Consider the following 17,516-nt stretch of genomic DNA (forward strand, 5'->3'; position numbering starts at 1 on the left):
AGACGACACACACACACACTCAGATCCCGAACTATCGGAATTAACCAATGAAGGTTAAAATCCCCGACCCGGCCGCGAATCGAATGCTGAGCCCTCTGGACCAAAGGCTGGCACGCTAACCATTTAGCTATGGAGCCGGACAAAGAAAATACGGAAGCTGAACTGGGTGCGTGAAACATCTCTCATGTACTGCAATCAGAAATAACACCGAGTTAAAATTTTCACATCATCTTATTTATTCATTAAGTTTTCATTGGATTGTCAAAATTTTGTTGAGCAATAAGTAGTTTTCCGAGCGATCCACCCAAAATCTATCATATTGTTCATTAATATCCCCACGGATGCACAGTGAGCCAGCCATCTAATGACGAACGAGAGTACCACTTCTTCTTCTTCTTTTTATATGTCTTCCCTTCAGACTCTGGGTCGGGGGATACAACTGGGGAGGATGGCAAGTACCTCGCCCAGGTGGCCTCACCTGCTGTGCTGAACAGGGACCTCCAGAGGTGGCAGCTAATCACACTAACCACTACACCACAGAGGCGGACGAGTGCCACTTAAATAATCACATTATTGGCTTTACGTCCCACTAACTACTTTTAAGGTTTTCGGAGACGCAGAGGTGCTGGAATTTATTCCCGCAGAATTTCTTTTACGTGCCAATAAATCTACCGGCACGAGGCTAACGTATTTGAGCACCTTGTAATACCACCAGACTGAGCCAGGATCGAATCCGCCAAGTTGGAGTCAGAAGGTCAGCGCCTGAACCATGTTATAAGGGGGGAGGCTATGGCGCATTTGTGACCGATTCGATGCACCTTTGGTACCCGTGTAGGGCATGGCCAGGAGTTTAACAGGTGCAAGTAGTAAGGCGGAATTCTCAGCCGTTTCAGAGAAATTAATTAATGAATAATTGCACTGCGCTGCGGTAAGAGCTTCGCTTCGTAAGCGCAGGATCGCTGAATCGAATCCCGCCGATGGACGACTTTTCGCAAATATTTTACTTCTCTCACGAATTGAGCTGTCTTTAGTAATGTTCATTTTCGAATCAATTCCAATAAATTATTTTTTAGCGGAAAAGGGTTCTGAAAAATTTGTACAGGAGCTGTTTGAAAAATTAATACTTTTATTCCCAGTATTTTGTGGAACTTATTCAACCTATTTTTTATTCACCAACATGCTGTACGAGCGACGAATTACTGCACTAAATAAGATGATATTGGCCATGGATATTATTGAATACACCTTAATTTGTGAGAGAAGTGAAATATTTGAAAAAGACCTATCTGTATCGCAGCAAAAAAAAAAAAAAATTTGAAAAACTCGTCCGTCGGCGGGATTCGATCTAGAGATCCCGCGCTTACGAAGCGGAGCTCGTTGTCTTCGTAGCACACATAGCTTGCAGTTAAGCGCAGTGCAATTTTTCATTCATTAATTTCTCGGAAACGGATGAGAATTGCACCTTACTACTTGCACCTGTTTATACGCCTGGTCATGACCTCCACGTGTACCAAAGATGGATCGAATCAGTCGCCCATGCGCCACAGCCTTCGCCTGCAAGCCATTCAGCCTGGCAGAGTACCATTTACAATAGACCAACGGCGAAGCATTCTTAAATTCAAAACGGTATTATTCATTCATTGCTCATGAACAGATGAGATGAGATTTTCTTCTGAAGACTCGGAGCAATGTTTCCTGCGAAACCTAAAGAATTTCACCTTTTTTATTGACACGACAAAAGCCCAAAAGCTAAAGAATTTCACCTTGTATTCTTGACACGACAAAAGCTTATTATCATGTCTGTAATTTCCTTTTGCGTTTCATGAAGGTGTCGCGTCCATTTTTCGTAAGAGATCGCCGATCCCAATGTATAGCATAATATTTAAACATTAAAACTTAAAACAGTGAACGTGAATTCAACAGGAATTTTGAACAACTCATTTCCTTCTAACGAAGAATGGACCATTTCGTGAATAATGTGACAATACAGAGTACTTCAAAAAATGATTCCGTTGAATTTATTACTGGCTGCAAAATTAAATTGTCCCGTGGTTTTTCTTTCTCCACAGCGTTAAACCACAGTTTGCCATTTCTTAGCCGATGGTTTTAATAAAAATGAAAATAGATTAAATTAATGTATTTTAAAAACGACTCTCCTGGCGGCAAGAAAAGCCCAGCTGGTCGCCAGTTAGAAACACCTGCTCTGTAATCTAATTAAACAGTAGGTTATGGATGTGGAGTTGGTTCCACGGTCCATTAGCAGAGTGTTTTTGTATCTGTTATTAGCTTTGTAAGTCGTGGGGACAGTTACATTCGATTTGACTAGAACACGAGGTCAATTTTAAGAGGGAGTCGTAGTAATAATATTAATAATAATAATAATAATAATAATAATTATTATTATTATTATTATTATTATTATTTCTTTCTTAATCTGTTTACCCTCCAGGGTTGGCTTTTTCCTCGGACTCAGCGAGGGATCCCACCTCTACTGCCTCAAGTGCAGTTTCCTGGAGCGTGAGACATTGGGTCGGGGATACAACTGGAGAGAATGATCAGTACCTCGCCCAGGCGGCCTCACCTGTTATTATTTAATTGCCTTCTGTGAATATTGAACTCACGACCGCTGGTTTACAAGACCAGTGCTCTGCCACTGAGCTGAGAATGATCAGTACCTCGCCCAGGCGGCCTCACCTGTTATTATTTAATTGCCTTCTGTGAATATTGAACTCACGACCGCTGGTTTACAAGACCAGTGCTCTGCCACTGAGCTAAGAAGGCGGATATTATTATTATTATTATTATTATTATTATTATTATTATTATTATTATTATTATTATTTCTTCGATTTCGGCCATCTAAGGACCACGGAAAGTAACCCTGTGCATTTATCTTGGCCCATCTTTTCTTGACTTCCAATAATTCTTCATCCTTTCACTCTGCTGTTTCCTGCTCTCTTGTGTCCAGATGTGTTCTTTTTCTTCTCCTGGAAACCGTTGAAATTTTGTATCAATCTTCTGAAAGCTGTTCTGTGTTGTATTACATCGTCTGTTATTCCAATCTCTGTCATATCTTTTTATACTCCTTGGACCCATTATTATTATTATTATTATTATTATTATTATTATTATTATTATTATTATTATTTTACATCTCCCCAAATACTTTTTAGCACGTGTTTTAGAGACCCCGAGGTGCCGGTATTTTGTTCTATGTTCTACAGGAATTCTTTTACGTGCCAGTAAATCCACTGACACGACCTGACATTCTTGAGCACCTTTTCACTTATCGCCGGACTGACCAGAGTTCGAAACCACCAAGTTGGTCTCGGAAGGCCACCACTCTACCGTCTCAGCTATTCAGCCCATCAGCTTCTTTTTCGGCTTCTTGCACTCACACTGCTAGGGTGTTGAGTGCGAATCGAACTCGGAGCTGTCTGAACCGAAAACCACTAAGCTGACCATTCAGCAACTATTGCAGAAAAGTCTCCATTTAACGGACTATTAGGGGCTAAGCGTTATCCGCAAAATCGTGAACCGTACGAACATAAATAACACTTTCATCAGTATTAATATTCTTTAACGGGAACTTTTTTATATACAGTAGAACCTCATAAGTTCGGACTAATTGTGACTCTAGTTTGTCCGAATTAATAAAGTCCGGATTAAACAATATTACTTACGAAACGAGCCAGGTTACATATTTAAACATTTTGTTCAGTAAAAAGAACGTGTACACTACAATATCTTAAATGTATGAAATACAAAAATTATTTAGTGTAGGCCTACCAGATATAATGCAATACAGCATTAGGCCCTACAAAGTACGGACTAACTAGTGCAGTACAGAATTATAACATGGCAATCAAGGAACGGCTTCATTGACCACACTTGACATTCTTACTGGTTTGAAGGAACTACTGATCTGTTGTTGTCCTTTGATACTAATGTCTTTAATAATTAACACACACAGATGCCTAAAATGTCCGTAATATGCAGATATGTTTTCATTGTTCTTATATTCAACGTATTTAATTACAATGTTTAGACGGTCTGCAATTCCACTACGGTTTGGCTTAGGGTTAATAATATCACCTGCTTCATCGTGATCACATTCATCCGTTTCAGAGCTTTCTGCGCTCCTAACTCAGCTTTGTACTGTAATTGCATGTATGTATTACTCGTATTATTAAACGGTTGTTCGAATTAAGCGAAATCTGGACTAGTAGATTCTACTGACTGTAAATTCGCCTTTCCACTTTGTGCTGTTTTTGAATAATTACCGAACAAAAGTACTGACATTCTTCGTAAAAAGCAGTTACCTCTAGATCTCGTGTGGTACCTGTGAACGAGATAATGTCGTTAATGTGTTCTCTAACCACCCACTCAATTTGCTTCGTCATCATCAGCTTTCCCATCACACCGTATAACATCTTCACCGATTTCCTCCTGGTTCTGAATATAGGAGACTGGGTCATCGATGTCTAGCCGTTGTTCAGGGGCATTCTCACCTAAGTTATAACCAGCCTAATTCAAAGTTTACGAAAATCAGTGTGTCCAAAGCCTCTAAAATCGTATTCTGGTTGATTTCCGTGCAATAATTACACACTTCAAAAAAATTAGGGTAACATGCTTTTGAACGTATGCCATGCTCCACAAAACAACACCTCACACCCAGGTATATTACCAACTAAACCTTTATTCTTTTCTAACGTTGAAGTATCCCAGGGCGGATTTTTATCACAATTATAGAGCTTCAGTATGGTGTATGTCCTCCACGAGCATTTATCACAGCTTAGAACCTACGTGGCATGCTCCGCGTAAGTCGACGGTATCAGGTCCCATTCTTCAATGAGAATCTGATCGAGGTCTTGGAGAGTCTGTGGTGGAACAGGTCGCCCACGAACACTTCTGTCAAGCCTATCTCACATATACTCGATGGGAGCAAGGTCGGGACTCACTGCTAGCCATTCCATCTCTTGAATGAATGTCTAGTTGCAAACAGAAGGAGAGTTGCGCGATGTTGCTGCGTTAAACGGGGCACTCGAACAGGAACGTCTGGGTCGTACGTAAGGACACTTCTCTTAACCTGTTCCTTCCTGTCTGGTCAGACACTGTGACTCCAGTGGACCTCCTGAGGTCTTGTTGCAGTTCTCTGGCAGTTGTTGAATGACGCCGCAACGCACAGATGGACAGACATCGGTCATCCTGTGGGGTTGGCATGCGTCCACGACCTTGTCCCACCTTCCTTGTGAACTAGCCTGTCTCACTGTAGCGATTCCACAAGCGTTGAATAACTGACGGAGATACATTGAGATCCACAGCTACACGACGAAAAGGCCATCCTTCCTGGATCAAAGTGACGGCCCTTGCGACTTGAACTTCCTTACGATGTCTTATGGGATGTGCTGGTTTACGTACAATGTGCTCAAATAACCGCAGTAGTCTGTGTACCTCACAACGACACGCGGACGCACCGCTATTCACTTTGTTTTGAAGGGTCACCTGACAGTTTAATGCATGGCTACGCCTACAGGTGGAGTATAAATTTGATTTGACATACCCTGAATAGCTGAGGTCTCAAGGTATGCTGTCCGACCATTAGAAACCCATCTACCAAACTAACGTTCACATACCAGACGTTAAAAAACATGTTCCTCTAATTTTTTTGAACTGTGTATTTTTAAATTATATTTATCATCTGTATTTATATGCCGGATTGTGTCACTTAAATCCGAAATCCATTGAACTGGCGTTCGTTCAATCGCGAGTTGTCTTATTATTATTATTATTATTATTATTATTATTATTATTATTATTATTATTATTATTATTATTATTATTATTACCGTGCAAGTGGCTGTGTTGTTTGAGTAACGTAGCTCTCGGCTTGCATTCGGGAGATAGTGGGTTCGAACGTCACACTACCGGGCGAGTTGGCCCTGCGCGTAGAGGCGCGCGGCTGTGAGCTTGCATCCGGGAGATAGTAGGTTCGAATCCCACTATCGGCAGCCCTGAATATGGTTTTCCGTGGTTTCCCATTTTCACACCAGGAAAATGCTGGGGCTGTACCTTAATTAAGGCCACGGCCGATTCCTTCCAACTCCTAGGCCTCTGCTATCCCATCGTCGCCATAAGACCTATCTGTGTCGGTGCGACGTAAAGCCCCTAGCAAAAAAAGCGTCACACTCGGCAGCCCTGAAGATGGTGTTGCGTGGTTTCCCATTTTCACACGAGTCAAATGCTGGAGCTGTACTTTAATTAGGGCCACAGTCACTTCCTTCTCACCACTCTTAGCCTTTTACTCTCCCATTGTCGCCATAAGACTTAAAGCAAATTTTGAAAGGTGTTATTATTATTATTTGTTATTATTATCGGCTTTTCGTTCTACTAACTTCTTTTGCGGTTTACGGAAACGCCGAGGTGCCGGAATTTAATGGAATTCTTTTACGTGCGAGCAAATCTACCTATAAGAGGTTGTACCACTGGACTGAGCCAGAGTCGAACCTGTGAAGTTGGGGTCAGAAGGCCAGAGCCTGAACCGTCCGAGCCACCCAGGCCGGTTATTATTATTATTATTATTATTATTATTATTATTATTATTATTATTATTATTATTATTATTATTACCTCTGCCTGTTATTTGCTAAGTTCTCTATGCTCCGGACTCTGTTACAGCCCTTGAGAAAGTTCTTCAGTTCGGCGTCCGGGTCTAGATAACTGTTTGTCATGCATATACCTTTAAAATGATATTAAATCTACAGTAGAACGGTCTTTCACTTCACAGTATGTCATGTTCATCTTTCCTTTGAATAAGCCACCTCCTTTCTTTCTACCTCTCTCTTGTTTCTTTGTAAGGCTCAATTCTCGTTTTGTGGAGAACACAGGTGCCTCACAGTCACGCCAAATAAAAAAAATCGTCTGTCTATACTTATGATTATCTCCGAGAAATTGCTTTGTGAGCACGCCTTCGGGCTGGGCTTATCCACTAGGAACAATCCAAGAAATGGCACATTCACTAGGTTTGTTTTAGCTCCAACTCTTACTAACCTTCTCCTCGCTCATGTTTTAATATCACGACTTCAGGACAATCAAATGACTTTCTTAAAATGCATTTAGTTACTCCTTACAGTATGACTGGCGGCTACCTGTCGTGCGTCTGCCCCTGTCTCTACGCAGGCAACACGCAAGCTCAATTGTGCATTTGGCTGCATACCTTTAGCTTCATCGAGGCGCATGCCTCCTTTTATTCACACCTTGATAAGTACACATTCTACTTTGTCAGTATGTCCACTTTGAAGTTAGCAAATTTTGCAGCTGCTTGTACTGTACTGTATGATTATACGGAGAATGAGGTGCGAATTCGAAATTGAGGAACTGTCACATCGTAAAACAAAACTGGCCCCAAAAACACAAGACTGACGCGGAATTGTCCCTTGTTAATGAACAGAACTGCCCATCACAGAAAATGCTAGAAACCGGTTGCCGTCACATATCTGCGCATCTCCCGAATACGTCTCTGTGCCATTACGTGTGAGTTAGTGAGTGATTGAGAGGAGCAGACGTGTTTAGTGACCATTTGAATGCAACACAAAATAGTGTTCACGATAAAACAGCGCGTGTTCATTGTCGAGCGTTATGCGAAGCACAATTCGTGGAAAATCTGTGCGGAACGGTTTGCGCAAGGGTTTAAGACGGGAAGTGATTTGTAGAGTCCGGATTATTAGGTGCTGATAGGTTAGAATGCAAACTTACCTAAGCCAGTAACAAGTATAGCCTACAATTTACAACGGTTATGCTATGAGATTTGCATAGATATTAGGGGTACAGCCTATAGAACTTCTTGAATTTATGCTACTCTTCCTACATTTTGGTAGAACGGGTTGCATAACACTTCTCACATTCCAAATTACTTTGCATTCTAACCTATTACCACCTACAAATCCGAGGTATAGTGATTTGGCAAATCCTTCAACAAAGTCTGTAAAGCGAAACTTCGTGACAGAATGGCGTGCGATGGGCTCTATAGCGAATAAAAACAGCAACTATCCGAAAAGAGTTCGAACAACAGAAAACATTGCTCGAGTGAAAGAAAGGCTGGAACGAAGTCCAACGAAATCTCAACGCCGTTCATCTGTGAGAGAGGGAATAAAGAGATCGTGATATCGAAACATTACCATAAAGGAGGTGTATCTGTATCCTTACAAATTTACTGTTGTGCATGCGTTAAAAAGGGGCTTCCTTTGCCCCCAGGAATTAACCTGGTAGTCATTTTTGGTGTAGGCTGAGTGAACCTCAGGGCCATATGCACCTCCGGAAGTGGAAATCTCGCTTCTTAAATTTTACGAGTTCCTGTCCGGCTCCATGGCTAAATGGTTAGCGTGCTGGCTTTTGGTCACAGGGGTTCCGGGTTCGATTCCCGGCAGGGTCGGGAATTTTAACCATCATTGGTTAAATCCGCTGGCACGGGGGCTGGGTGTGTGTGTGTTATCTTCATCATCATTTCATCCTCATCACGACGCGCAGCTCGCCTACGGGATTCAAATCAAAAGACCTGCATCTGGCGAGCCGAACATGTCCTCGGACACTCCCGGCACTAAAAGCCATACGCCATTTCATTACGACTTCCTGACGGCGAGTCGAACCCGCGTCCTTCCGGGCCTTTACCACCTCGGCCAGGCAGCCCCTGCCCTAATATCACACAGTCGGAGAATAAATAACTACTGAAATTCAGAGTTAAAACTGTATAACTCGGGGTTAAGGTTTAACCCACGTTGATGAAACCTGCCCTGAAAGTGAAGGCCTGCAATATCGAACGCTCACAAATCTAATCAACAATAACATTACATTGACCATTGTTGTGATGGGATTACTACTGCGTCTCGAATAAAACATTATGCCTGAATATTGGCGGAAAGTATCTGGAAGTTAGATAACTTTGCCTATGTTATAGGATTTTCCCGTCATCCGTGGGTACCAAAGTTATTCTGTCTATAAAGCAAAGTTTCTCCTTGCGAGCTCTTGTTACCTTATTTTTTAGAAGCTACCTTGTATTTTGAAGGGAGGCATATCCCACCTTCCCGACGTGGCGGTGAATCCACAAGCTAAAGGAGTTACGTGAAGCAGACAATGCTGTACTTTATTATGCTCCGTGTGTTAGCTAACATCCGTTCTGCCGTTAGGGAATGTTACAGATAAAGCAGGGTAAATATAGCATGAATTTTGTACCAAGTTGAAGAATACCTCCAACATCATAAATTGTTAACTTCGTTTGCACTATTCTAGCTTCGTGTAACTATGAAGGTGCGCGTTTTCGGTAAAGAGAGTTGAACCATAGGAATGTTTAAGAACAGGCGTGCTTCTTACCTTGAAGAACATTACAGTTTTAGCTCCATTATACTTACTGCTGTCTCCAGAAATGTTTGAATAGAGATTGGAGATCCCTACACAAACAGATTGCACAGGCTCTACGTGAGTATATTTATTTATTTATTTATTTATTTATTTATTTATTTATTTATTTATTTATTTATTTACGGTATTTATTTACGGTATTTATTCATTTATTCCACATCGGTCAGTTTTGATCCTAAATGTGTAGATGATCGTCTGTTAGTCGAAAATTGACACGATTCATTTGTCTTTTTTTTTTACAAGTTGTTTTACGTCGCACCGCCACAGATAGGTCTTATGGCGACGATAGGATAGGAAAGGGCTGGGAGGAGGAAGGAAGCGGTTGTGGCCTTAATTAAAGTACAGCTTTGCTTTTTATGAAAATGGAGAAACCACGGAAAACCATCTTCAGGGCTGCGGACAGTGGGATTCAAACCCACTACCTCCCGAATACTGGAGACTGGCCACACTTAAGCGACTGCAGCTATCGAGCTCGGTCGTTTCAAAATTTAAATTATAATGTTCCTTGTAAATATATGTTCTTTTAACAAATATCTTGGAATAATTATTTACTTCTACCACTGTTTTCATTCCTCCCCTGAAGGAGACGGCGGGCCTCCTAGACGGTAACGGCGTCTCTCAGGCCAGGGAGATGTTCGAAGAATGTGAGAGGGTTGGCGGTCGTGGCCTATACTAGGAACTGTGCCGGCATTTGCCCAGTGCAAGAGAATGGAAAACCACGGAAAAATTTATCAGGACATCCGACGGTGGGGACCAGACACCTCTCCGTTTCCCAAATACAGAGGCGTAGAACTACGGCAGAGCAGCGACCACCCCTCCTCTGCTCGGTGTGTCCGGAGTGCAGAGCAGAGCTGTCGGACCACGGACCAGCCGAGGCCACTGTTGGCCGAAGCCTACTATGCAAAAACTGTTTTCCGGGGTCTCCCATTTTCACACTAAGTAAATGCTGGGGCTGTACCTTAATGAAGGCCATGGCCGCTTCCTTCTCCCTCCTTGCCCTTTCCTCTCCTATTGTCGTTACAATACCTATCTAGTCGGTATATTTAGTCCTGTAACTTGGAAATCTACATGCACTGAGAGGTCACAGTATCGTGGCTTGTTCCAAAGGAATGTTTACTGTTCTTAACAGGAGTCGGTTAAAAAAGTAGGTTCCATGCGGTCTCTAACAGTCCGCGACCAGAACATACAAGAATCTAAGGTTCTTGCTGCCATCTGACGTGATTCCATCGTACCGTAACCGAGTAACATAGCGGAATGAGGTAGAACTTCTCAGCCCCTTCACTGCCACTTGATCTTCGTCAGTTCTGCAAACAGCAGTTTGTTGCGGTCTTTTCTTTCACTTGTTTAACGTCGCACTAACACATGGAGGATTCCCGACAACGTAACTATAGGAAAGGGATAGAACTGGGAAGGAAGCGGCCGTGGCCTTTCCCCGGCGTTAAAATGGGAAACCGCGGAAGAAACAATTTCAGGGCTGCCGATGATCGGGTTCGAACCACTAATCTCCCGAATTCAAGCTCACAACTACTGTACGTGACTGAATCCGCTTAACCTATTCGCTGGGTGGTTTGTAGTGGAGCTCTAAGGTTTTGAATGCCATTCCTCTTTAAGTAGTGAAAATACGTTCATCTATCCTTTCACTAGTCGCGAAATTTCTGTTATCTTTTTTTTCATACACGTGTTGCTTAGGCCCTCTAGGGACATTTGACTATTTTCTTTGTTCATATTTTAGTCAATCAGTCACCACCAATCTGCATTCAGGGCAGTCGCCCAGGTGGCAGATTCCCTATGTGTTGTTTACCTAGTCTTTCGTTAAATAATTGCAAAGAATTTGGAAATTTATTGAACATCTCCCTTGGTAAATCATTCCAACCCTTAACTCCTCTTCCTATAAATAAATATTTATCCCAAATTTTCCTCTTTAATTCCAATTTTTACTTCATTTTGTGATCTTTGCTACTTCTAAAAACACCACTCAAACTTATTCGTCTAGTAATGTCATTCGACGCCATCTCTCCGCTGACAGTTCGGAACATACCACTTAGCCGAGTGGCTCGTCTCCTTTCTACCAAGTCATCCCAGCCCAAACTTCGCAACAACATTTTTTTTAACGCTACTCTTTTGCCGGAAATCACCCAGAACAAATCAGGCTGATTTTCTTTGGATTTTTTCCAGTTCTCCAGTTCTGGTGAGGGTACCATACACTGGAACCATACTCTAGTTAGGGGTCTTAATAGAGATATGTCCTCTCCTGTACATCCTTACTAAAACCTCTAAATATCCTCATAACCACGTGCAGAGATCTGCGCCCGTTATTTACAATACCACGTATATGATTACCCCCAATGAAGGTCTTTGCATAAATTAACACCCAGGTACTTATAGTAATCCTCATAAGGAACTATCACCCAACAACACAGCAATTAAACCTGAGAGGACCGGGCGAGTTGGCCGTGCGCGTAGAGGCGCGCGGCTGTGAGCTTGCATCCGGGAGATAGTAGGTTCGAATCCCACTATCGGCAGCCCTGAGGATGGTTTTCCGTGGTTTCCCATTTTCACACCAGGCAAATGCTGGGGCTGTACCTTAATTAAGGCCACGGCCGCTTCCTTCCAACTCCTAGGCCTTTCCCATTCCATCGTCGCCATAAGACCTATCTGTGTCGGTGTGACGTAAAGCCCCTAGCAAAAAAAAAAAAAAAACCTGAGAGGACTTTTCCTATTAGTGAAACTCCCAACGTGACTTTTAACCCCGTTTATCATCATACCATTGCCTACTGTCCATCTCACAACATTATCGAGGTCATTTTGCAGTTGCTCACAATCTTGTAAGTTATTTATTATTATTACTCTATGCAATATAACATCACCGCCAAAAAACCTTTCCTCTGATTCCCGTTCTTTACTCATATAATGTATGTAGATAAGAAAATATAAAGGTCCAATAATACTGCCTTGAGGAATCCTCCTCTAAATGGTAAAAACAAAACCGTTAACTCGTGTCCTCATCTCGAGGTGTTGCAGCTCTTTTCAGGCACACCCCCAATGGAGGTGAGCTCCACGTACCATTGCAACCACATACCCTCTCCTCTGAAATTCTTAAATTTATGGCAGTGCCGGGAATCGAATCCTGACCCCCGAGGACGGCAACTAATTACACTAACCGTTACGCTACGCAGGTGGACGTGTTAATGGTTACAAGATCAGATAATGCTACTCCTACTCATACTGCCTGCAGTGCTCCTTACTTTCTGGTATGGTCTAGAAAACATTTCTTACCTTCACCATTCTATTTCAGTCAGATCTTTTTGGATGTGCTTTAATGTCGCACGGATTCTGTTAGGTCTTTTGGCGACGATGCAATAGAAAAGTGCTAGGAATGCGAAGGAGGCGGCCGTGATTTTATGGTACAACCCCAGCATTTACCTGGTGTGGAAAGGATGGAAAACCCTCCTAGGTCTGCCGACAGTGGAGTTCCAACCCACTACCTCCGGAATACAGGCCGAGAGCTACGTGATTCAAACCCCGCAACCACTTGCTCGGTCTGCATGGAAGGAGTCTACGGCCAATCCCTGAAGCAACGTCATGACGGCATGCTGAACGGATGTATCGTCGTTGAATCGCTTACGACCAAGACGATTCTTAAACGGTTCGAAAGGACGGAAATCACTGGGTGCCAAGTCAGGGAAGTAAGGAGGATGTTCAAGTAAGAATCCAAAGTATTCACACCTGCATATGATTTGACGTCATATAGGAACACCTCAATAAGTTACCTATGCATTTCCGCTGAAGAGGAGCCTTTTAGACGCAAAAACCCGATCTCATTACACAATTCCATATTCGCCCATGTTTGCGTGCGTGCAGTCATCTTTCAACTGATATTGCGAGGGTCTGACGCAACATACGCACTATATCCCGAATAAAAGCTGACAACTACGTAACTCAAACCGCGCTACCCCTCATTCCGTGAAAGTCTAATAACACTGGTCGACAAGGTTTTCTTCACAAGAAATCTGATTAGTGAATCCAGTGAATCTTGTTACCTTTGTTTAACAAATATTAAAGGAATCTCGTCAAAATCAAAATGTACAGTTATGTGTCCGAATTTGCCATCTGCAATGAGGCCAGTCTTACACAATGAAGAGGTCCTTGTACAAATTATAAAAAAAAGTGCAAATGAATATGACTCGAAACTCAGATATGTAGTCAGAATTTTTCGATCAGGTATAGTCTTTTTGTGACAGCAGTTTTTTTCAAATTTGATTTTAGCATTCTCTTTTACCTGTCATCTCATATGTATCAATTTCATTCAAGGTGCATTTAACGAAATAATTTGTAATATCATGCTGGAGTATCAAAAGACAAGGTTCATTCCTGTTTTGACACGTGCAAACCTGTTTAATTTGGCATTGTGATGGGTCAGTACTGTGTAGACTAGGGCCTCTCAGGGTGCATGCGCCGTGCAGTGCACGGGCGCAAGGTGCAGGAGACGACTTCACTACGTTGACCCCCACTCCACTTCCCCTACACTTGTCTCACCCATTCAGCCTATCTTCGCCTTCTCCACCTTCCCCGCTGTTCCTCTCCTCACTGCGAAATGTTTATGTGCGATGAGCGGTGACACTGTTGTATGGGACAACGTTACCGGTGTTAAAACACTCTTCTTTCAATTTGGTTTGAGTAGACAATTTACCTTCTCTAGCTCTTCTTTACCTTTATCTTTGCAATGATACCAGTTACCAGGGACCGGCTGACAGCAATTTGAGAGCCTTCTTTAAACTACAATCAGAAATAGGCCTACTTACACGCAATCTAGTTTTCGTACAAGTCAAAACAGGAAAAAATACCTTTCACATATGCATGTGGAACCAAACATAGAAATAATCTTAGCTGCTTCTCGATGCAGCTTAGGAAAATCTTCCTTTGACAAATTCTCGTAGAATTTGAGCAAAGCCTTTGTGTTGGAAAACAGATCTTTTTGGTTAACTTATCTCATAATTATTGTCTCACAGATTAAGCATTTGGCTTTATCGTCACGACTAACAAAGAAATACGAAACGTTCCCAGTTCGATTGAAATGGACTTTCGGATGTCTTTGCTTTCTTTGAAACAGGTTGCTCCATTATTATGTTGTTGTCTTGCGCTTATCTATTTCACTGATAAACAAGCCGTCTATCACCGAACGCTTCGTCACTCTCAGCGCACTACACCATCCGAGTAAAGCCGAGTTGAGCCGAGTCGGAACGATGCACAGTGCACGGAGCTCTTGCGCCTCGATATGCACGCGTGAGATTTTTTTCAGTGTATGCTGTGGTTTAGTGTTTTGTTTTTCTCCATCATGCCAAGAAAGTGTGTAAATCACGCAGATATTTTCTGCTATATTTGTGGTGAGTAGACCTTCAAGTCTCAGGCGACATTTCACGCGACTTGTGAAAGAATGTTACGAACTTCACTTTGACTGTCGAGTGGGTGATTTTCATAACAGCTGAACCCCAAGTATATGCTGTGTTTCGTCTTCTAGACTGTTGACTGTATAGAAAAATGGTACACATCATATGCCACGCCAGTGCGCCGACCTCTCACCACTCGGTTTTGTGGTTCAAATGCCGGTCGCTCCACGTGAAATTTGTGCTGGACAAAGTGGAGGCAGGACATGTTTTTCTGCGGGTACTCCAGTTTTTCCTATCATATTTCATTCCAGCAACACTCTCCAATATCATTTCATTTCATCTGTCATTCATTAATCATTGCCTCAGAGGAGTGCGACAGGCTTCGGCAGCCGGCACAATAATTCCTATCCTCGCCGCTAGATGGGGGCTTCATTCATTCCATTCCTGACCCAGTAGAATGTCTGGAAACAGGCTGTGGATTTTTATTTTCATATGCTGTGTGCATTTCTCTTGGTTTTGAGGGAACTGAAGGATCATCGATGCGATTGTTATTTTTGTTTAAAAATAGTGAAGGAATCACGTCTAAATCAAGTTATAGGCCTACAGTTACATATCCGAATTTGCCATACGAAATGAGGCCAGTCTTACACAGTGAAGAGTTCTTGTACAAATTATTAAAAAATTCAAATGAATATGACACAAAACTCCTGCCTGATGGGGTAAAACTGAAATTATATTTGAATTCAGCATGGAAAATACTTCTAGAATCTCTTATTTTTATTCTTGTGAAAGAAAAATTGTTCATTTTGTGGACCAGTGTAATTTACAAACGTTATTTTCTCTTAGGGTAAGACACATAGCCCTCAGATTCATTCAGCCTACACCAAACATGAGTACCAGGTTAATTCCTGGAGACAAAGGTGGACGGACTCTATCTCACTTGGTGTTGTGACTACGGATACTTGCCTTACACTCTTCGAAGGGTCTTCTTGACCTGTACGGAGATGCATTTTATCGCTCTGGTGCACACAGTCATAAAGTAACAAAAGCATCTTAATAAAACCAACTCAGAGAAGAATTCTAATCTCTAGCGTAAAATCCGTAATCTCGCCTGCTGTAAACGTTATTCTCTCCACCAGGCTATGTGCGCGACGTCTCTTACTTTATAGATTTCAGATAAAAACATTCCCAAGAGTATAATTCTTGGATTCCCACTTCTTGCTGCGTGCATACCTCTGAGGAGTGATACAGTTGCAAAGAAGCAGCTCCAGACATTCCTTTAGAGAGCAAATAGAAATCAATTCCTGATTGTAGAAGAAGAGTTGCTTGCTTAACTTACAATCGCTTCTCAACATTTCGCTTGCATTACTAATGTTAGTATTGTAACACTCAGCAGATCTCGTCATCCGTTTTATGAGACATAGTAGCCTGTTTTATCGTGTACGAAAGCTAGTTTTCTATATGCTTTTCTTTCTTTCTTTCTTTCTTTCTTTCTTTCTTTCTTTCTTTCTTTCTTAATCTGTTTACCCTCCAGGGTTGGATTTTCTCTCGGACTCAGCGAGGGATCCAACCTCTACCGCCTCAGCGGCAGTGTCCTGGAGCTTCAGACATTGGGTTGTGGATACAACTGCGGAAGGACCAGTACCTCGCCCAGGCGGCCTCACCTGCTATGCTAAGCAGGGCCCTTGTGGGCGGATGGGAAGATTGGAAGGGATGGGCAAGGAAGAAGGAAGAAAGCGGCCGTGGCCTTAAGTTAGGTACCATCCCGGCATTTACCGGGAGGAGAAGTGGGAAACGACGGAAAACCATTTTCAGGATGGCTGAGGTGGGAATCGAACCCATCTTTACTCAGTTGACCTCTCCCGGCTGAGTGGACCCCGTTCCAGTCCTCGTACCACTTTTCAAATTTCGTGGCAGAGTCGGGAATCAAACCCGGGCCTCCGGGGGTGGCAGTTGATCACGCTAACCACTACACCACACAGGCGGGTCTATCTGCTTTTAATTTATGTTTTATTGTTAACTACGGGATTGTAAATAAAAGGTGCAGATCTCTGCACATCATCATGAGGATATTTAGGGGTTGTAGAAAGGATATAAAGGAGAGGGTATATAAGTCTCTGGTAAGACCCCCAAGTAGAGTATGGTTCCGGTGTATGGGATCCTCACCGGGATTACTTGATTCCAGAAGTGGAAAAATCCAAAGAAAAGCAGCTCGATTTGTTCTGGGTTATTTTCGACAAAAGAGTAGCGTTACAAAAATGTTGCAAAGAATGGGCTGTGAAGACTTGGGAGAAAGGAGACGAGCTGCTCGACTAAGTATACCACTTAGTATACCGAGCTGTCAGTGGAGAGATGGCGTAGAATGACACTAATAAACGAATAAATTTGAGTGGTGTTTTTAAAAGTAGGAAAGATCACAATATGAAGATAAAGTTGGAAATCAAGAGAACAAATTGGGGCAAATATTCTTTTATAGGAAGGGGAGTTAGGGATTGGAATAATTTGTCAAGGGAGATGTTCAATACATTTCCAAATTATTTACTATCATTTAAGAAAAGGCTAGGAGAAAAACAGGTAAGGAATCTGCCACCTCGGCGAATGCCCAAATTGCAGATCAATGTTGATTGTTTATTGTTTTATTTTTTTGACTCTGTTTTAGTGTATTGTTGTGTATTTGCATGTGTTTTTTTACTTTTAACTTGAATGATATAGATG

General features: G+C 42.3%; 1 protein-coding gene and 1 non-coding gene across 2 annotated transcripts in view; one reads left to right on the forward strand and one right to left on the reverse strand.

Annotated features, from left to right (window-relative positions):
- kmr (kramer) overlaps positions 1-17,516 on the forward strand; it is a 1,412,209-nt gene that overhangs the window by 855,983 nt on the left and 538,710 nt on the right. The window lies entirely within an intron of this gene.
- On the reverse strand, positions 2,710-2,781 carry TRNAT-UGU (transfer RNA threonine (anticodon UGU)). Its single transcript has one exon. It is a non-coding gene; the product is annotated as a tRNA-Thr (tRNA).

This window comes from Anabrus simplex, chromosome 3, assembly GCF_040414725.1.
Source record: "Anabrus simplex isolate iqAnaSimp1 chromosome 3, ASM4041472v1, whole genome shotgun sequence".
NCBI classification, from domain to species: Eukaryota; Metazoa; Arthropoda; class Insecta; order Orthoptera; family Tettigoniidae; genus Anabrus; species Anabrus simplex.